Here is a 22420-nt window from a genome sequence, read left to right as displayed (position 1 = left end):
ATCTTGGAAAGGGGGCACTACTCCAAAGTTGAGGTTGCTGAGGGATTGTGTTCTCTAGAAATTTGGCTAGGGCAGAGTACCACCAGATATCCTAAATATCCATACTACTGATGACTGTGCAGCAAGAGCAAGATAAAAACCAAGAGCTCAGCATTCGGAATCAAGTAGAGGAGTCCTCTTCATCCCGCAGCATCTAACACCCTCAGACAAAGTTTGAAAGCATGTGGACTGTAAAGGCAAAATGCTTTAAGAATTCAGTCCCTTGCAGGGTGCCTAGGTGGCTCAGTTGGTTGAGCATCCAACTTTGACTCAGGTCATGATCTCGCTTTTGTGGGTTGGAGCCCTGCATCAGGCTCTTTGCTGACAGCTCAGAGCGTTGGAGCCTGCTTTGGATTTTGTGACTCCCTCTCTGCCCCTCCCTTGCTTATGCTCCGTCCCTGTCTGTCTTTTAAAAAAATAAAATAAAACGTTAAAAAAAAAAAAAGAATCCCATCCATTGTTAAGAACAAGTACTGGAGAGTGAATTTTGAGCTCATAGGCAATAAATTGATAATTGACACATAACCACATATAAAATGGGTGAAATTAATTTCAATAATATATTGTATTTAATGCAGTATGTCAAAATAATATCATTTTAACAGTTAATTAAAATATGCATTATTAATGAGAGATGTTCCAATCTTTTAGTACTATTTAAAATCCAAAGTATATTTTGTACTTACAGCACATCTCAAATTGGACACTAAATTTTCATTGGGTGTACTTGATCTATATTTAAATTTCATAAAACTTACAGTTGAAAAAGAAGATTTATATACCCAAATTGTTTGAAATATACTTAAAAGTTTTCAAAAAATGTAATTAAGAACCACAAATCATTTTCCTTTAGCATTTACATTCATTTTGACAAAACTGATTCATATTTTTTAAATTTTTTTTTTCAACGTTTATTTATTTTTGGGACAGAGAGAGACAGAGCATGAACGGGGGAGGGGCAGAGAGAGAGGGAGACACAGAATGGGAAACAGGCTCCAGGCTCTGAGCCATCAGCCCAGAGCCTGACGCGGGGCTCGAACTCCCGGACCGCGAGATCGTGACCTGGCTGAAGTCGGACGCTTAACCGACTGCGCCACCCAGGCGCCCCTGATTCATATTTTTTAGAGGAATTGATATGAACTTAAGGGAAAAACATCAGTTTTAAAAAAATGTTTATTCTGAAAGGGAAAGAGCATGACTGGGGAAGGGGCAGAGAGAGAGAGAGAGAGAGAGGGAGATAGAGAATCCCAAGCAGGCTCTGCACTGTCAGGGCTTGATCCATGAACCATGAGATCATAACCTGAGCTAAATCAAGAATTGAATGCTCAACTGACTGAGCTACCAAGACGCCCTGGAAGAACATCAGATTTAAACTTGTGTTTAAGTTAATTAAATTCTCTAACTCTTGTGATAATATTGAATTCAAGAATTATAAAATTTAAAATTAACTCTGAATTTATCAATATCAACAAATGTTATTCAAAATTTCTTAGACATTTACAGCCAATTTACATAATGATATCAAAAACAATTAAAATGTTCTGCATATAAATCCATGCTAGAAAAATGTATAAAAGCATTATTGTTGACTATATTATGAAGTTTGAATTTTAACATAAATTCTCACAACTGTCTAACGTCATAAATAAGCTTTTCCTTTCCTTGTTGATTCAGCTTTACTTCATTCATATGCAGGGTGGTATGGATTATAATTTGATAAGCAAGAAACCCACCTGGCTTTTATTTATTTTTTTAACGTTTTTATTTATTTTTGAGACAGAGAGAGACAGAGCATGAACGGGGGAGGGGCAGAGAGAGAGGGAGACACAGAATCAGAAGCAGGCTCCAGGCTCTGAGCCATCAGCCCAGAGCCCGACGCGGGGCTCGAACTCACGGACCGTGAGATCGTGACCTGAGCCGAAGTCGGACGCTTAACCGACCGAGCCACCCAGGCGCCCCCCACCTGGCTTTTAAAGAAAATATACTAACTTGAACATAACAAGCAGAGAGTCATCTTATGATGATAAGAGATCTCTGGGTCTTCTATCTTTCATAGACATGAAGCAGACAGAGAAAGTTATTCAGCTCTAAACACAGGCCAGAAGGCAAAGCCAATAGCCATGGTAAATCACTCTCAGGCAACTGATCTGGCTTTAATCAAGGAATTGATGAGTGTTTAGCTGTATTTCTGAGTTGTAATAGATCCTCGATTGCTATGAGCCTTCCTTACCCCTTCCTCCCCTTTTCTCCCTTTTTTTAGAGGTAAAATATACCTCACATAAAATTTACCATCTCACCCATTTTAACTGTACAGTTTAACGGTATTAAATACATTCATATTGTGCAACTATCACCACCATCCAGCTTTAGAACTTGTCTCGTCTTGTAAAACTGAAACACTATACCCATTAAACAATAACTCTTTAATCTCCCTTCCCTCAGCGTATGGCAGCCTCCATTCTACTTTGTGTCTCTATGATTTTTGACTATTCTGAGTACTTCACTTAATTGGAAGAATAAAATATTTGTCTTTTGTAACTGGCATATTTCACTTAGTACAGTGTTCTCTAGGTTCATCCATGTTGTAGCATGTTAGAATCTCCTTTCTGTTTGAGTCTAAATAATATTCCATTGTATTTATATATTTTCTCTATTCATCCATTGATGAGTACTTGAGTTGCTTTCATGTTTAAGCTACTGTAACTAATGCTGCTATGAACATGGATGTACACATATCTCTTAAAGACCTTGCTTTGTATTCTTTTTGGTATATACTTGGAAGTGGAGTTACTAGATCATATAGTAATTCTATTTTAAACTTTTTGAGGAACCATCATACTGTTTTCCACAGCAGCTATACATTTTCACCAACAGCGCACAAGGCCAGTTTCTCTACATCCTTGTCAACACTTGTTATTTTTTTGAGTTTTTTTTGTTTGTTTTTAATGGTAGCTATCCTAAAGTGTATGAGGTGGTAGTATCTCATTGTAATTTTCATTTGTATTTCCCTAATGATTAGCGATGTTAATCATCTTTTCATGTCTTATAGTTCTTTGTGTATTTTCTTTAGAGAAATGTCTATTCAAGTTCTTTGCCTGTTTCCAAATTGGGTTTTTGTTGTTGTTGAGTTTTGGGAGTTATCTATATATTCTGGATATTAATAAATTATCAGATATATGTTTTGTAAATATTATATCCCATTCTGTGGGCTTCTTTTGTAATCTGCTGATAGTGTCTTTAAATGTACATAATTTTTAAATTTTCATGAAGTCTAATTTTCTGTTTTTTTATTTTGTTGCCTGTACCTTTGGGGTCATATTCAAGAAATCATTGCCAAATCCAATGCCGTGAAGTTTTTCCCCTGTGTTTTCTTCTAAGAGTTTTATAGGGCAAGGGCTTGCAACAGGGGGGTGGTACAGCAAAAATGGCCACCTGCCTCTTTGTCTACGTCTTTGTGATTAGAAGCCGCAGTCAGCAATCAGAGCACAGATCCCTGATATTTGGAAGACAGGGTCCTTTTTACCCACTGTGGTTTTTGGAAACTGTGTATTAGCTGTTCCTGGAATGCCTGCATGGCTGCCTGTTATGTGGCTGGGGAATAGGCACCAGGTTCCTGTTATTGTGCCAAGAGCTGAAATTGACCAAAATTAACCACAGTTGACCTTCTAAGCCTTTTTGTAGATTGCAAACCCTCCTGGTCTCTAGGGTCCCAAAGTAGTTGCATCAGACATATTTTGCTAGTGCTATTGTAGTCTAGGTGGGGACACAGGTTCCTGTTGCTTCCTATTCCACTATACTCCCAGAATCCTCTTGGAATTAATATGCCTTTATGATCAATCTCCTAAAGCAGTTGTTTGGACATAGGCCAACCTTAAAATATGCATGTTAACAGAGGCTGTTAACATGGGCTAGAAAAGTGTGAATAGATCTTGGGAGATTTTAGCAAGTTCCCTTTTGGTTCGATATTAAAAATTATTTTGATATGACTGACTTTTATGTGTAATGATGTTATAATAGTTTCCTTTGTCCGATATGACATTTAACCAATAAGTAGTTGTATTTATCAATCTGCAGAATAGAATCTATAATATCTAGTCATTTAAACCTAAAAATAGGTGATAGTAATTGGTTCATAATTTGCTTATTTGGTGACAAGGTCTAAATCAAGCATAACTTCTCACTTTGTAGCAAATGTCATTGGTCAGGGCAAATTTCCTCTGTTTAAAAAAATCATTTACCCCATTTTATCTTCAATTTCCATCCTATGTTCTCACCCTGTTTGAGAACATCCTACTGTTTGTATTTGTTCTTTTAAAAATTATGTGTATTGTTGTGGGGATTTTTAGCTTACATAAATTGTATCATTATATAGGTCTAATTTTCTTATTTTCTTCTATATAGCATTACATTTTAAGATCTCTGTTACTTTTTAAATGCCTATTTAATATTTCCCCTGTTGCCAGACTGTGGTTTTTAATAGGCATATGTACACTTTATCTGTCCTCTTCCCAGTGGTGGACTCACAGATCTCCTATTCCTTATCGTTGCAAACAGTCTTTGCATACCTTCTCTTGTGGATTGGATCATAAATTTTATTTAGCATAAAACAGTGCTGTTAAAACTGGATTTGAGATAATCTAACTTCATATATGTAACGCTAAAGACTCACATCCTATGCTTCTCCCTGGGAATTTAAATTAAAGGCCAGAGGAAGAAACCTTTTAGTCCCAAATTAAGGGGCCACTGATTTTCCCACAGACTTACTAATGAAGTGAATCAAGCCATTATAGTGTGGTTTAAATTCTGTGTGAATATCAAGGATTGTTTAAATAGTCATTAAAAAATACTTATGGAAAGAAAAATTCTCCCATGGAAGTGTATGAAAATTGTTGCTATCATTATAAAGTCATTCAAAAGGAGCATATTATTTGCTATGCAGTCTATCATAAATTCTGACTTTTCAAAATAATTTTAAGTACTATGAAAGAATTGCCATTTTCTTCCCTCTAATCTTGAATCTTGGCATCTTTGCCAATTCTTCTGAACTGAATCGAGGTTATAATCCCCAAATAACACCATCCATCAAATTTTCAGACTAGTGGCTAACATGAATATGTACACTTGAACTACTGGTCAACGTTTTGTACTAGTTTTAGGCTAATTCAAACTTAAATATCTAATACAATATAAATCACTTTCTTCCTATGAACAATGATTAAACATATTGAATTTCAATACTTTTTCTTTTTCTCCTTTTAGACATTTAGGAACTTAAAATACTTTGAAATCAATTTTAAGATTTTTAAGATTAATTTTGAAATAATAATAATAATAATAATAATAATAATAATAATAATAAAATCAAGGCCTTATTTCAAGCCAAGAGTTTAGTATCATAGATTAAAAGTGGTCACAAATTACTTAAGCTTTTTTTTTCATTGAGGTTTAGGGTCTTATCCCCACTTCTGGAATCTAAGTGAGCTTGGTGACTTTTCTGATCAGTACAGTATGACAATGTGACCTTGTGTCTCTTTCCAAGCCTAGCTTTTAAGAAACTGGTAGTTTCCAATGATAATGTCGTGGAATGCTCGTTGTGAGTGCAAAAAGCTTCCATGTGAGAAGATTTGCTGGAGAGTCATGCTATGAAGAAACTCATTGGGCCACCTGGAGACCCGTATGGATGTCTGGTTAGCCTCTGGCTATCCTAGCCATTTCAGTACAGGTGTCAGACATGTGAGTGAAGAAACCTGGAGATAACCTCACCCCCTCTTTCCCTATAATCAAATGAGAGACCCCAAAGAAGAGCCACTTTAATTGAACTCAGTCAACTCACAGAACAATGTGAGAGAAATAATTGTTTTAAGCCATTAAGTTTTGGAGATGACTCATATTCAGTACTGGATAATAGGAACACTTGATCTCCAAATAGTTGCTCAGGCTTATGGGATGTTATGGGTAATTGTATTAAAACAAAATGTGTCAATGGGATCATGTGGACTCTCTTCTTACTAAAATAGTTTATTTCTATCTATGATAACAGGGGCAAAAAGCAGGAAATAATAAGTAGTTGCTAAATGTTTAGGGATTGGACTGAGTTTGAAACTAATCATTGCAGGGACCTATTGGCCAAAGAATTCCAGAAAGAAATAGAGACAAATGTATTTGCAACTGTGGATGAATCTGATGAACCCGAAAATGATTCTGTTGTTATAATGCTGGAGAGTGTATCTCTTAGGAATTCTTTCATCATTCCCCAGAAAACAGTTAGCATTTCTCTGTGGGACCATATAGACCTGGGAAATTTTTGTTTTGTGAGATGAATCTTTATTCATTTCTCCATCTGGGACTGTGTATATATTATCAGAATGTATGAAAACTTACCATGCATATTTGTGTACTTTCATATGTCCTACCTTTGTGTCCTAAATCTGTATTGAACAGACCTGTGATCTACCTAGATAGCTGACACTCAGTATCTTACTCTGTAAAATGAAGATAATGACTGTAATGAGTTTATAAGTCTATATTGTGAAGAACAAATAGAGAACTCATGAAAAACCCATGGGAATGTCTGGAAGATATTAGATGCCTGATGCCCAGTTTATTAATATTAATTTAATTATCACCATATAAATCATAAGAATGGAAATAAAAGGTAGCAGCAAGAAAGATTGTTTACAAACAGATTAAGTGTATATTTTCTCTATTTTTGAGCAAAGGGTCCAGTAGAATCCCAGTCCTTCCCAGTCCTTCCCACTGCTATTTGCAGATGATTAAAAAAATATTTTCTTGAGTAAGTAGTAAATATTTGGATGCCAGTGTACAATGTTCTCTGTGTATTTCTTTCATTTTAAATAGAATACTTTTGTATTTTGGAAGAATGTATGCCTTGCAGTTTGGGCCAGGTAGTGAAAGACTGTAAGTCCTCAGATGATACTTAAAGAATTTATTGCCTAAGGTTGAACTGAGTATGGAACAGTACAGGCTGAGTTGAGATGACTCCCTTCCTGGGGAAAAAAAGATGAAATAAGATATAAAATTCGTCATGATCTGGAGATTTTTTTTTTTTTTTACCTCTTATTCATTAAGTCTCCCCATTGCTTGCCTTAGAGTCCTCATTTTCTGTGTGTGGTTACGTATGTTTGTTGGGCTGCCTCATCTCTGGGAAGCTGCACGTCCCTTCCTCCTGCCAGGGTCCCTCACCCCTAATCCTTTCTCTGACTAATGAGCAACATGTATTTTTCTAATCTGAGAATAGAAATCACTTTGGAAAGTCTGCTCAGATGCACTAAAAAGTTAGATGTCTCCTTTCTTAATGTTTGTGTGACTGCCTGAATTTTGCTCAATCTAACCCCTGTCCTACTCTACTGAAAAATGCAACGCCTTTGTCTCTTCCAGTAGGTGGTAAACTCCTTAAGGGAGCTTGTTTTCGCTGGTGTGTACATTGTGTGGCATAAAGAAAGAAAGTACTCAGTAAATATTTGTTGAGTTAAAGACTAAGAAGATGCTAAAGTCAGAGGGTCAACTCTTGAGGCTGATCAGGAGAAAAAGAGCATGGTGCCACAGAAATTATAACTTGTGGCTTCAGCCCTGTCTTGTTTAACCACCTTTTGGAGGCTAGTTGAGTTTTCAAAAATTTTTCTTCCCATTTACTTTGCTTTTGTGTTTCCATATATATCTGGTTTATATCATATTTTACTTATGGGCCTGAGCCCCCTCTTTGTTAAAACATTGACCTGTTTTTATTTTCTAACCCCAAAGATTGAATTTATTTTTACAGTAATAGTGGTGGCATTTGGATCACCTTTGCAAATGTGGATGTTCCCTTAACACACATTAAGACCTTATCACACTCTATAGTATCCCAAAAAGGGAGGTGAACTGTTTTCAAAGGTAATAAATAGCTTTAACAACAAAGGATGTAAACACCTCATGAAACAAAAAATCTCTAGTCATATGAATGACTTGTGGCTAAACATTTCAACAGGATCAGCCTTTGTTTCTTTGATCTTTAGGTTTTTACTTTTGAATGTCCACACCTGGCAAATGCAGTAAAATACACAGCATCTGGATTACAGAATGCAAATAACATCCATTCAGGCAAACCTTTAAGAATAGCTGCCTTGGTATCTGCATCATGCTTTGGAAATAAATTGATTTGGACTGCAGTAGGAACTTTATATAATTTTATATGGTTTTCAACTTTAACTTTTTGGGGGGGATAGACCTATTATGCCTCCCTCTTTGGTACTGAATAGGTCTTTTTACTATTCTCAATCTCATTTTAATACGAATGATATTAATCTAGTATTTTACTAAGAAGGACAAGTTTTCCTTCTTAAGTGTAACTTTTTGCTTTGCTTTAAACAGACTTCTGAAATGCAGGAGAGAATCGTTCACTGGCAAGATTCTTAGAAATTTCCTTTATATTATTTATTGTCTTTAAGTTTTAGGTAGCTTGGAAGAATGTAAAAATTTCAAACAAGATTTTTTTCCAGTTGTACATCATCATGACTTCCTTTTTATCAAAACTTTTATGGAAGCAGGGGTAGGAAATGTGTAGGGATTGGCAAAAAATAGAGGAAGGCAAACATTAATTATTGTGTATAATTGAGTAATATGCCTTAGAGGGGAAATGTTTCTGGGACAGGTTTTATGTTAAATAGACAGCCATGTGACTTAGTGCTCCAAGAAAACTTGTATATTATGTTCTCTTTAAGTGGATTGTTAAACTTGCTTTTAGATATAGTAAAAGTGATTCTAGGTTACTTAAGCAATTTATAATAATTTTAAGGTCTTTTTACTGAAAGCAATTTGGTTGTTATATATTTATATGTGGCTGATGCAATTGGGTTATGGTTTTTAATTTCTGTAACCTGGCCATTGTTCATAGAAGGTATGCTAAGAATATGTTGTATTCAAAGTGTATAATATTAAATACAATTAATATCTATTCATTCAGACAATGCTTTCGTTCTTTTAATTTTTTTTTCCTATCCTATCCATCTAAATATCCAGATGTTTGGTGTTACATGTGATTGTATGAAAGCTCTGATCTGAAATCCTATGGCTTACTGGATTACCCTTTACCCACATGGTTTAAATTAATAATAAAAAAATGAACCAGGGCAATCTTGCAACAAAAGAACAAGACTTTATTGTATAACAGAATTGCAGATGTGGAAAGGTGCTCATAATAGAGACAGAATATTTCTGTTTCATAGAGCATCTGGAATGCCACAAGATCTCTACGTTATCAGGAGCTAATGTTAGACAGCCTTGGTTTGTGATTAATTTAATATTCAGAGAAACTTTTTTTAAAGCTTTATGCCATTCATCATCATAATGTCATTTTTGCAATCCTAAAATGATTTACAAAGTCAACTCTCCCCCCTAATTTCTAAAACAATATTAAGACATCAAAAAGTTTCAGATAGAAACTTCAAAGGGCAGCCAAATCAGAGATTTCTGGCTAAGACAGTTTAGATCATTTAATATCCTCTGGTTTCCCTAGGATTAAATTACAGCTTATAGAATCCTTGGAATCTAGCTAAGGAAGTATTATATAATACTGCATGGCAATTTTGGGGAGGCTGGCAAAAGACTGTACAAAGAAGGAGATGCCATCTTTTCAATTTATCAACCTTTCAGTGAGTGCTTGTGAAATGTTAGAGGTATGAGAAGTTACCCCAGTGTGAATATGAAGCTCTAATAACCAAAGACATGTTTGTGTGTAAGCTTGGGATGACATTCATGTGGCGACACTTACTTTCTTCTTTGTTGAGTTGTCACATTGCAATGGAGCTTAGGTTCAAGGAGTGAAATTATGAATCATGAATGGATATCTGAGGCAGGAACTGATAATAGGAATTCATTCTGGCACAGCCACAAAGACAGTGTTTCCAGTCACTGTGGTTTTCTAGGGACAGCAGTGACTGCCGGTTGCTTGTGTAGTGCCACGATGAGGCAGGCCAGAATCACACCACACATCATTCCGGCTGTAGGAACGATCCTGTACGTAACCACTAGGTCTCTCTGAGGAAATTTAGCATGTTCCAAAAGAACCGCATTCAGCTTGAAGTTGAGCTGGTAGAGGAGAAAGTCTGTGAAACAAATGTTAGTTCTCTGACTAAACCAAAATATAAGTGATTGTTACAGGAAATGACCTGTTACAAAGGACTTTTCCATCCCAAACACACACATGCTGCCAGAAAGATGAGCGTGTGGTACACTGTGATGTGCATAAAAGCAAGCTCAATCACTTTCAGGATAATGTATTTTTAAACAAGATTTTGGCACCTTGGACTACCCTGTTGGCCTGATAGTAGGTTTGTTCCTATGCCTTGGCAACAAATTGTACAAACAAAATGAACTGAAGTTTTCATAATTGAGAGAGGGAAGCAACAACAGAAAAGATAGAAATTAGAGAACAATATTTACAGAAAAATTACTTTCCACAATCTTAAGTTGGTCTTCAAAATATAAATGTGTACCTGTGATTCCTAACTTCACTGTTTTGTCCATGTGCACAAGATCATCAGTACCCTTAAGCCACAAGCGTATGATTTAAGTGCGAGATCTGCTTAAGCATTTAATGTATTGAAACCATAGTCTTAGGAAACCAGAGTTCACTTTGTAGATATATTTCAATTTAGCATAACTAAGTAGATCCAAACCCTTATTAGTTCAAGCTGCATTTTATACTGTTCCTAACATGTGTTGATCTTCCCAGTGTATTTTATTTGCGCTTCACATTCTAAATTTAATAATGTATTCTATCAGAATGTGGTTACTCCATTGTGAAGAACAAAACTCTCTATTTGCTTAAGCGTAAAGTCTTACACAAATTCCTTGATGTCATATTTTTGCAGCCATTTTCTTTCTTGGATTCTGCTAGGTAGTTACTTAGGATTTCTTTGTGTGTAATATGTCGAAAATAAAGGAAACCATAGCAGCACATTCAAAATTTCAGTAGCCATGACCATTACATCAGTATCACTTCACACATTCATTGCATAATATTTGTTTGTTTGTCTATCCTCATTTAAAATTTTTTTTAACTGTTTATTTATTTTTGAGAGAGAGAGAGGGAGAGACAGAGTGTGAGCAGGGGAGGGGCAGAGAGCGAGGGAGACACAGAATCGGAAGCAGGCTCCAGGCTCCGAGCTGTCAGCACAGAGCCCGATGCGGGGCGTGAACTCATGACTGTGAGATCATGACCTGTGCTGAAGTTGGACCCTTTACCATCGGAGCCACCCAGGGATCCCTGTCTATCTTCATTTTAAAGATAAATGAAAGTTGATAAAGAGGGAGTAGGTAAAGGATAAAAGCACAAATATGATTACAAAGCAGTGTAGAGACACACAAAATATCAAAATGGGGTTAAAAGACTCAGTGCAGGAGAGATGGCTACTGAGCTATGCTTGGAGCTATGTGTTATGCTTTGCCTAAAAACATTAAAATTGGGGTAATAAATAATGGTGGATAGAAAAGAAGAGTGCATTTAAACTGCATGTGATTTCAGGGAGTTCGTGAATGATACAGTGGTATCCTTTTGCCTTTAGATTGACAATCCTGCCGTCATTTTTAATGTATCTGCCAGGATCTGGATTATTTAGTATTATTTAAAAAATCCATTTTCCTCTCTGTTGAGGTCACACACTAATGGTCAATGGGGACCAAGCAGGTAGAGAAAGAGGTAAATGTGTCCTATTTGGGATTTTATACATATATATATATATATATATATATATATATATATATATATATATGTATATGTGTATATATATGTGTGTGTATATATATACATATATATATATATTTAACATTTATTCATTTTTGAGAGACAGAGCATAAGTGGGGAAGGGGCAGAGAGAGGGAGACACAGAATCTGAATCAGGTTCCAGGTTCCAAGCTGCCAGCACAGAGCCCGACGCGGGGCTCGAACTCACGAACTGTGAGATCATGACCTGAGCTGAAGTCGGACGCTCAACCAACTAAGCCACCCAGGTGCCCCATGGGATTATATATTTTTAAACAAGATTTTGGAATTCTTGGATTTGGAAAGACTCTTCCTTTTTAAAAGGTTCAGTTGGTACCTCATTGCTATCCACTCACTGCTGTGAGGTCTCTCTAGGTGTAGCTAACTCCTCACCAGGTTAATAAGAAAACAAAAATTCTGTTTTCCTACTACTAAAAAAAGTGCAGTAGAAATAGTCAAAAGCAAATATAAAATTTTAATAAGTAATTCATTTCAGGTATCTTCAAACAAGGGAATTAAATCACATAGTAACATAATTTTGTGCCTGGATATAGAGACCACATGATAAGATACACATTCCTTTCTTTGAAAATCAAGAACTGAGGAGGATGTGGTATCATATGGGATCCTAGATATCCAGAGGGGAAGAATCAAGGCTTTGTATTTTCTGTATTCTGTCAGTTCTTGCTTTGTCAGTTTTTTCTCCTTAAGAATGGCTCTCATGCAAAACTGAGGGACATTAGAGCACAGGTTGTATATGAACCATTCTGTCTTCCACTGTCTATTTTTTAAAAACATCTCATATATGTTGTTAAAGCAAAAAAAAAAAAATAGAAAAAAATAATTCGAATGATTACAATAAAGTGGTTTTGAAGGCACTGCTATAAGTCCTCTGCACTTATACAGGTTCCCCATAGGCATATGTCATCAGTTGTCGGAATTCCATTTAGATTATGTTTCTGAGAACTGAACATTCACTGACAAGAACATGTGTGCTAAATGCAAATATTTGATTTAAAGGTAGGATTTAGCAGGATTTGCTGTGTCTATTATGCAGGAGATTGCTGTAGCCTTATTACTTGCAAGATGCTTTGGGGCATACCTTTTAAAAATCAATCAGGAGCCTTTTGATAAAGGACCTAGGTAATGTCAGCTGTTTTTCAGGTATTCAGTTGGTATGTGTATTTGTTGGACCCTATGAATTACGTGGTCTCTGTAAGACTACTTTTTATGAGTGAGAATTGTGCTATTTTTCAAATAAATAAAAGTGTTTTATGCATTAGGAAAAACTATGGTGACATGTGAAATGTGGAAAGACCATAGCAAAGAATTACCTTTCAGACTAGATAGGTCTCTTTGTAATTCTTCATCAAATACTAATTATAAAGTAAATGTATACCTCTAACCAGATGGTTTTAGGTTTTTCAAGTGGCAGGAATGAAATTTCTTTGTACCTATGTACCTTTTTTGGTTAAACATAAATATGGAGAGATATATATGGCTTAATACGAATGACTCAGAAGCTAGGAAATCTCTCTTTAAATAAAATAAACAAATCTAAAGAGGCTAGATAACTTTAGGTATGCTTAGACTCCCCAGTCACTGTTCACAAAAGAAAATACAGGTATTGGTATATCAGTTCCCTCCACAGACATGTGCTATCCAAGATGACCTAACAACGAAGACCTTTCCTTTGTAGTTAGTTACTGATGTCTGGGTTCTTGTCTTGTGTTGGGAAATGGCAGAGACTGGTCTGGATCCTGTGCTTGTTTTGGGGGAGAAGGCAAGGGACACTGCACTGTACTCTTTTTTTCTGAATCACCAGAAAACTTTATTAAAAACAAAAAGAAACATTAAAAATCAATTTCAAATTTTGTTTTAATAATACAAGGGGTCTAAGAAAGATGCTAACAATGTGGCTTCTTAGATGATCTTAGACAAGTCAATACTGATGGAGTTGCCTTTAAGCACAGCTTTGCTGATGTTGATAGTCTTTTCCCTTCTTTTTGAACTTTCATCTGGCTTCCCTTTGCGATAAGATCTTCTCCTTTTTAAGAGTTATTGTCTTCCTTCTTTTCCAGGTGGCTTAGTGGTCAGTGATTACTTGAGGAAAGCATCATGGGTATCTGCATGTGTAATGCCTAGAAAGTGCTTTAAGGATTTCATGAATCAGAACAGTGGAATTTTGACTTTATTCTTTGACATACTGAAGAGTTTCTGTGTAGAATTTATATTTCTTTAAAGTCAAATGTTCTATCCATCAAAAGCCCTAGTGCTTACTGTCAATGATTTTTGAAGACCAGCTTTTTATTTTAATTAAGCCCTTGCTTGGAAACATTAGATTTTTGTTTTTGTTTTATGTCAATCTTTGTTTAGAATCATTTGGAATGGTGATAACGTGGGTAAGTGGCATTGAATGCTAAATGATATTTAGCATTTTATTCTCCATCTACTTGGTGTGGCCAGATTCGTATATGCATGTGCGTATATATATAACAAATATACGTATGGAATCTTTTCCTACTTAGTCAAAAATATGTTTTCAAAGCATTTTTTTTCATTGAACAGTCTAAATGTCTTTGGGTCCACTAGACAATGCTTCTGATAGGTTGTTCAGGTTTCTGATTAAGTTGAAAACTAGAATGTAGTTGAATAAAGATAAGAGTGCTAAGCTGTGTTCCAGGAGTACTTTTGCTAAGGACAAATGAAAAGTAGAATCTGGTAGAGCAGAGTAACGTGGTAGGTAGGTGTTCAGTGGATGGCAAACTGTTGCTGAAAGTAGGAATTGTGAATTAGGATAGAAAGATAAAAGGAGGTGGACAAGTCTCCACATGTTTATCCTTTGTGGATACTATTTACTCTCTATCCCTCTCCTGATTGATTTACAAATATTGATTTAGTGCTTTCTATGTTTTAGGCATTGTTCTCTCTGTTCTCTGGTCACCGTCTCACTTGTTCCTTCATAAACTTGATTTAATTTGTGCCTAAGTCACCCCTTGCCTTTCTATTTGATTTTTCTCATTCTCACTTTGTTAACATCAATACAGTATTGCTTTTATAGTTTCACTCTACGTGCTCCACGGTGGTCATTAAAAAATTATGCAGAAAACTTTGTGCAGTGGCGTGAGAACAGGTACTCAAGTCTCTTTACAGGCACTTTGGAGGTTAGGAAGCTTGCCTTCAAGGTAGATCTGACAAAAATAACAAATTTGTAGTTTCAGATAAAGTGGCAAAGGAGATATAGTGGCAAAAGCCATCGACTTGGAAACCAGGTTCCTGGGCTATACAGAATTAGTTACTACCTCTATGTGGTATTGAAAAGGTCTGTAATATTTTCTAGCCTTATTTCCATCCTCTGTAGAATGAAAGGGTTTAGTTATTTGGTTACTTGGGTCCCTTCCATTATAAAATTAGTTCTATTATTTCTGTTCTATTAGGGAGTTGAACATGGGTTACCTATTCACTTGGTGGATCAGGACCTTACCTAAAGTAATTTATAAAAGGTGCATTAATAGTATTAGACAAGACTCCCTAAGGTTATCTGTTTAATTAATTTTTTAGAATCTGGGAGTCACTGGGCAGTATAACTACTGAAGATTTCAGGACTCATTAGTGGAACGCACATGTATTTTTGAACACCATTAAGAAAAGTGTGTAACCATCCTCATTATTATATCTCAGTATCTATAAGAAATGAACTTTCCTGGAGTGAGTTAAGCTTACTTCCATATTTTGACTTTCTTAAAAGATATGGAGACTTATATATCAATTTCTCTTATATGACAATCATTTATTGTTATTGATAGCCTTCTTCACATTCCATGAAGTCGCACCTCTGGCTCTCTCTTCTCTAAAATAAATATCTTTTTTAAAAGTTGTGTTTGCCAACTTAAGGGATTTTCAGTGAAGCTAAATGATCTAAAATGAATGTTTTGAGTAATTGTTACTTGGTGAACTTCACTGTATCACAGGGCATAAAACAGAAATATGATCTCCTTAATCTTGATTCTATTTTCTACATGTTCCATAACTTCCTCCATCAATACAACCAAAGCAGCTGAAAGTTAGAAAACTGTGGTACTTGTCTTCAAATCCCTTTGCACTTAGGTAGTGGGTGTGAAAACAGAAATGTAAGAAACAGAACATGTGTGATATATGAATCAAAGTGTAGAGGCTATTTGGTGTGAAACAATGTGATCCTTGTAGCTCCTGCTAATGCATCATTCAGCAGATGCCTGAAGAAGACAGAGTTTTCAATGGCAAAAACAGTCTCCTGGAAATAGACCCTTCATTCAGTCCCTTGCATGAAATGTTACTGCATGAAAACAAAGAAATATCTTTATCTTACGAACTTAAAATAGGTGTCTGTAATTGGATACATAACAAATACATGGAAATAAATTTGTTCACATCATTACCTGTTTTCTGCAAAACTAGCTGCCCTCCATTTCAGTTAAAATTCTTAATGAGTCAAGGTGTCACATGTAACACATGGAAACAAACAAATGTGGCTAAGGTATATTTTTTAAAGGGTGTAACTTAACTGGTTTTCCTGACCTTGGGCCCCAAAATATGATTGTAGTAATGAGGTAGAATTCACACAGCCCCAGACATCTGAATATAAGTACTTAGAAACATTCTTTAATCAAGAACTTCATGAAGGTGATATGCATAATCTTTGAGGATGACTGAATTATGGTAAGAACAATACAGATTTCTATTCAGTTAATCTAAATATTATTATATAACAACCTACAGGAGAAATACTGTAAACCTCAAGTCATTTTATTCAGGGACTTGGTGAAAATGGATATGGGTAAGAGAGTATGGATAAGAGAATTGTTCAGTTCTGGTCTTACACAGGTAGTTATGATCTTCTGTGTGTTCCCAATTTTGCTTATCTCATGTGCTTGTGTGCCTTTTTCCTTTGTTTCAGTGACCCTGTTTCTACTTGCAGAAGATACTTTATCTCTGCTACTGCAACTGGTCTAAGATCTCTCAATATGGATCAATACCATTACTATGGAAGTTTTTATTTTTCCCCTTCATAAGCCCTGCAGAATATCTTATGAATTATTATTACTCAAGCATTGACTTCCCTCATTTGTTCAATAGTGCAGGTCAACTTCTAACTGGAGAGTCTGTTCTGTGATCATATACCTCTGCTGTGATTGGAAAGAGTGAGGTATGGGAATGTTTTACTTCTCCCGATTCCTGACTGGGGCCATAGTTGAAAATGCATTCTACTGTGGGTGGCCTCATGACACAAACTATGTAATTCAGTGAAACAAGCCCAAACTCTGTATCCTCCCACCTCTGGAACTTCAGAAGTTTCTACACACGGGTTTCACCACTTCTGATTCCCTGACTTTCCAACCTCCTTCCCTTTTGCCAGGCTCATGAACTACCAAGTCTGTATCTGTTGACATCATTTTTGCATTTATTGTTTCACTTCCTTTTTCTGTGGATATTTTGCCTGTGTTTCCTCTAAGTATATCCTCTGCCCTTTCACAGATCCTTTTCATTTTCCCCGTCATTGTTTTCTGTATCCACAGGCTGGTTTCAGGGGTGGACAGGTGGTGCAAACCCTGCTGGAATGTGTTTTATCTTTCTTCTAACTTAGGTATGATTTGAACTTGGAGTGTGGTCTATCTAATGCTGAAGCCATAGTTCTAGTGTGGATTAATTCTTAATGCTTGTCGATTTGGTTGTTTTGGAGAGGGTGAGGAGAATATTTGGAAATGGTCAGTCTTGTTCTCTAAACCCCAGTGTTCGTACTTTTAATCGAGGTATCATGTGAACTTGTAAATATTGTTGGACTACATGGTGTCATGGATGTAAACGTTCAAATACTCCATCTAGAATATAATTGCTCATTGGATGAACAAAGATTTGTTTTCTTCTATCTCGTGGGGGGCTTTCTCAGGACATGTGTTGTAAGCTGTGTGGACTTTATTATTGGTATTTGTTATTATTACCTGTACATGTGTCTACCTCTACCAGGACCAGAATTCTGCTTTTCACTTTTGGCTACGTCCAAGCCCTAATTCCTTTTTATAAAGGTGTTGTTACATTAAGATTTTCAACAGTGATTAAAAACAAAATAACAGAGTAACACTTTTAGAGATAGCATATGATTGAGACACGCTATCTTTTTTGAGCCTGAGAAAAGTGCTTGACACTTTCGGAATGTCTCCAACTTTTAGTTTCAGCTTTACCTGAGTAATGTTGGAAAATATGTTTGTGTAAGCTTTTTTGAAATTTTTTGGAACAATATTATGTATAGCATGAGCAAAGAAGAAAAGAATAATTTACTAGGTGTTTCTTTTGTCATCTTGTGAATGAGAATTTATACTAACTGATGGCTAGCTAACCCTACTGAGGTAAGATGCTATGACTCATACATGATAAAAGATTCATTGGAATGATCTGATGTCAAGGTGATTTTGTACGTAATGGAAAAGTGGGAAGATTTAGAAGGGAAATGAGACTTCTCTTTAATTTTTACATATTCAATTTACTAACATCTTACATTAAACTGAGAGTTCATTTTAAAAAAAATTGTTTGCTCTGGGGCACCTGGGTGGCTCAGTTGGTTAAGCATCCAACTGTGGCTCAGGTCATGATCTCACAGTGTGTGAGTTCGAACCCTGCACTGGGCTGTCTGCTGTTGGTACAGAGCCCACTTCGGATCCTCTGTCCCCTTCTCTCTCTGCCCCTCACCCCCTGCTCTTTCTCTCTCTTTTTCTCTCTCTCATGTGCGCACGCGCGCTCAAAAATAAATGAACATTAAAAAAAATTGTTTGCTCCTGTTACTCTCTCTCTGTGAGTTGGTTTTACCACAAGAGCTTCTAACCTTCAATAACATTTACATTATATTAGTCTAATACTATTATATGATCACAATATGAATATTTTATGATAGATTGTAACAGTAAAGTACAGTAGTTATTAACATACTAATATGTTTATACTAATATAACATTTATAGTAGTATACAAAATGTGTATATAAAATATATTTAAATATTTATAGGGGCGCCTGGGTGGCGCAGTCGGTTAAGCGTCCGACTTCAGCCAGGTCACGATCTCGCGGTCCGGGAGTTCGAGCCCCGCGTCGGGCTCTGGGCTGATGGCTCAGAGCCTGGAGCCTGTTTCCGATTCTGTGTCTCCCTCTCTCTCTCTGCCCCTCCCCCGTTCATGCTCTGTCTCTCTCTGTCCCAAAAATAAATAAACGTTGAAAAAAAATTTTTTTTTAAAAATATTTACAATAAATATAGCATGTTTCATCTTGGTCTTTTATCACAATGATATATATATATATATATATCTATATATATATATCTCTATATATCTATATATATATATAGAGAGAGAGAGAGTCTTTACTGTGTGACTCTGAGCTCTTTGAGGATACAAATTGTATTTTTATGTTTGGGGTCAGTATGCTGCACTTACTGGGTAGTTCCTTAATTTCTAGTCCTTAGATACATTTCTTTATCTATCAGCTCCCTGAAATATGAGTAGTCCCCCATCCAAAAAAGAAAAAGTGTTCTGTGCCAAATAAATTTTAAAAATTGTAGGTTAAAAAAGACAGTAAATAGACTTCTTTTACAGCAGGACTTCTTAGGGCCTTTGATTAGCACGTGTGTGTTGTGAATCTCACAGGGAAGTTTTAGTGTGAGTGATTGCATTCATTCATTCTTTCATTCATTCAGTATATTTTTAGTGTCTTAAATGTGGCAGACGTTATTCCCATTTATTCAGACTTAAACAGAGAACAAGAAGACAGGATCTCTTCTCCATGGAGTTTTCCACTGATAACAGTATTTTTTTTCATTATTATTATTTAAAACATTTTTGGGGCGCCTGGGTGGCGCAGTCGGTTAAGCGTCCGACTTCAACCAGGTCACGATCTCACGGTCCGTGAGTTCGAGCCCCACGTCAGGCTCTGGGCTGATGGCTCAGAGCCTGGAGCCTGTTTCCGATTCTGTGTCTCCCTCTCTCTCTGCCCCTCGCCCGTTCATGCTCTGTCTCTCTCTGTCCCAAAAATAAATAAACGTTGAAAAAAAAAAATTTAAAAAAAAAAAAAACATTTTTGAATTTGAGTGGAGTTGATATACACTATTAGTTTCAGTTGTGTAACATAGTGACTCAGTATCTTTATATCTTATGCTGTGCTGACCACAAGTGTAGCTGCTGCCTTTCACCATGCGCACAGTATTTTTTCCAAGGAATATCTCCTCAGAAGAACTCTCTGCCCTAAATATTTTTAAATTCATATTATATGTAGTAGTATATATTTCTCTTTCTGCTTTTGTTTTCATTCCTGTTTAGAGATACCTGGATCCTCAATCACTACTATAAATGCTAACAGCAAATATTTATTGAATACTTATATGCTAGTTATTGTGAATAAACACTGAGTTCACTAAATAAAATGGCAAGGCAAGATGGTACAACCCTACTTATCCCTGACATTACTTTTGTCCTAATTCAATTTTCCATTATTTATCATTTGATTCCTAAACTTCCAGTAAGCTTAAAATTTACGTATTGTATTATTTCCCCGGGTATGTATTTTCTTTTGGGTTTCCAGTCACTGCAGAATTACAGGAATGCTAGACAATTAAGGGTTTGATTATTTTGGTGCCTGATCATCTTAAGAAATGGTTTTGTGTTCCAAAACCAAGTAGTGGCTGAGAGTAGAGACAAATTACATGGCTTGTTTGGAATCTTGAAAAGTCCCACAAAGACACGATTGCTTGAAAAGGATGTAGAACTGAGAGTAGAGGCACCAGACCAAGATGTTTCATCACCAGAGAGAGAAACAGGTTCCAAACAGTGGCGTCCACAGAGGGCTGTTGATGGCCATCGTGTCAAAGTTCTCATTCTTACTTTTCATTGACAGGGAGGTGGCATGCATCTCAGCTGTGTCAGGAAATGTGTTTTTGACATTTGAGAGGTGAGAAGAGAGCCAGGAAGTAGACATTGGGACCTTTGAAATGATTACACAACTTAAGCCGGGTTCTTATTCTGTGGAAATAGTCATATCGAGTTGTAAGTATGAAAATCGGGCTCCACTGCTTTGTAATGTCTAAAGAGCTTAACATTTCATCTTATTTTAAATAGCAACAATGATGTACTTCGCCTGCATTTAGCCTTGTCAAGTAGATACTTAATGGAATTAAGTAACTGGAGCTTTATGCTCTGATACAGCCTTTAATAATTATAGAAAAAGTTTTGAGATTCCTATTTTGGAATTATTTTACTTTCATATCAGCAGTATTTGGCCAGTTCAAAAGACAAACTGTGCCCTTTCCCTTAATTTCTAGATTCAACACAGTGGTCTGGAATTAAAAAAAGTATTGTTATAATTCTGTTGAGATTGGGTGTGATTTCAAGTCTAGTTTATAAGTTAATTAAAACTGCTTCGGAATTAGGTCAGGCTCATGTGCATTTGCTTTTGTGCTATAATTGCTGCCTTTTGCTCTGTGAAGTGTTATGGGGTTAGTACAAGTAATCCCTCCTGCTCTCTCTTCATGCTCTGTGCTCAGGCTATAAACAAGAAGGGTGTGCAGATTCAAGAAAAGTACTTTTGTTAAAAGGGCTGCTGCCTGCTCTGCCCCCGTATGGACCTCTCAAAATGGTGGGCACAACTTTGGTTGGTCACAACAGGCTGGGGAATTCTTCCTGACAAGACAGAGAGAGGCAGCCTCTCACAGCAGATTCATGCGTTCAACAAAAGACTGCTTAAAGATGAATTGAATTCATAGTAGACCATTTTTTAAACAACCAAATTTAGCTTTTAAGTTAAAACAAATCAAAACAAAATAGCAAACAGCCTGCTGTTGACCTGCTCACGCTGGAATAGTGTTGGAGAACATGATCATACAAGACCCCCTCCCGCCGTTTCCCTGGCTTTGGGTCTTCACTCCCATGATCTGTACTGCCCTGCACATCTTCCAGACCCACATGCTGATCACTTCCTTGAACCTGAGCCCATATCCTCATTGCAGAGTGCTTTGTTTATGTCTGCATTTGCTCAGATGCCATCTGTGAAGCATCGAGCCATTGTGCCTGTATTTCTACTGGCCCTGGTTATTTCTCTTCCTATTTTCTATGGCACAAATAAGTGCAATTTTTGGGAAGCAGATGTTTTTTCAATGTGAATGATTCTGCTAACACTTAGCAAAAATCTATCTGCTGCAAAAGGCCTTTTGCGCTTGGGGTAAGCAGGATTTCATTGACCTCCCTCAATTTGGGCAGGAAAAATTCAGTTTTCATTTGTATATTATCTGGAAAGAAATTTCTTTCTTATGTTGCTCACAAAATTTTGTTTCTCAGAATGTCTCCTCCCTCTTGGTACTAAATCCCCTGATGACACTAGAGGGGATTAAAATTGTTCTGCTTGTTTTCTAGATGGTGGTTTTGCTAGGAGGGTGAAACTTGTATCTCTTTTAGGAGCTGCTTCAGAGTTTCCTAAAGATTATTGTTGTTACCTGAAGGGTAACAGTGGGCTACTTTTACAGATAGTGTTGGTGATATGTAGGGACAATGAGGTAATATAATACATAAGACAGTGTATGACACATAGTATATGCTGTGTAATTACAGGTAT

Source organism: Puma concolor, chromosome A2 (genome assembly GCF_028749965.1).
Source record: "Puma concolor isolate L17-30 chromosome A2, mPumCon1.1.hap2, whole genome shotgun sequence".
NCBI lineage: Eukaryota > Metazoa > Chordata > Mammalia > Carnivora > Felidae > Puma > Puma concolor.
This window is presented reverse-complemented; position numbering follows the sequence as displayed.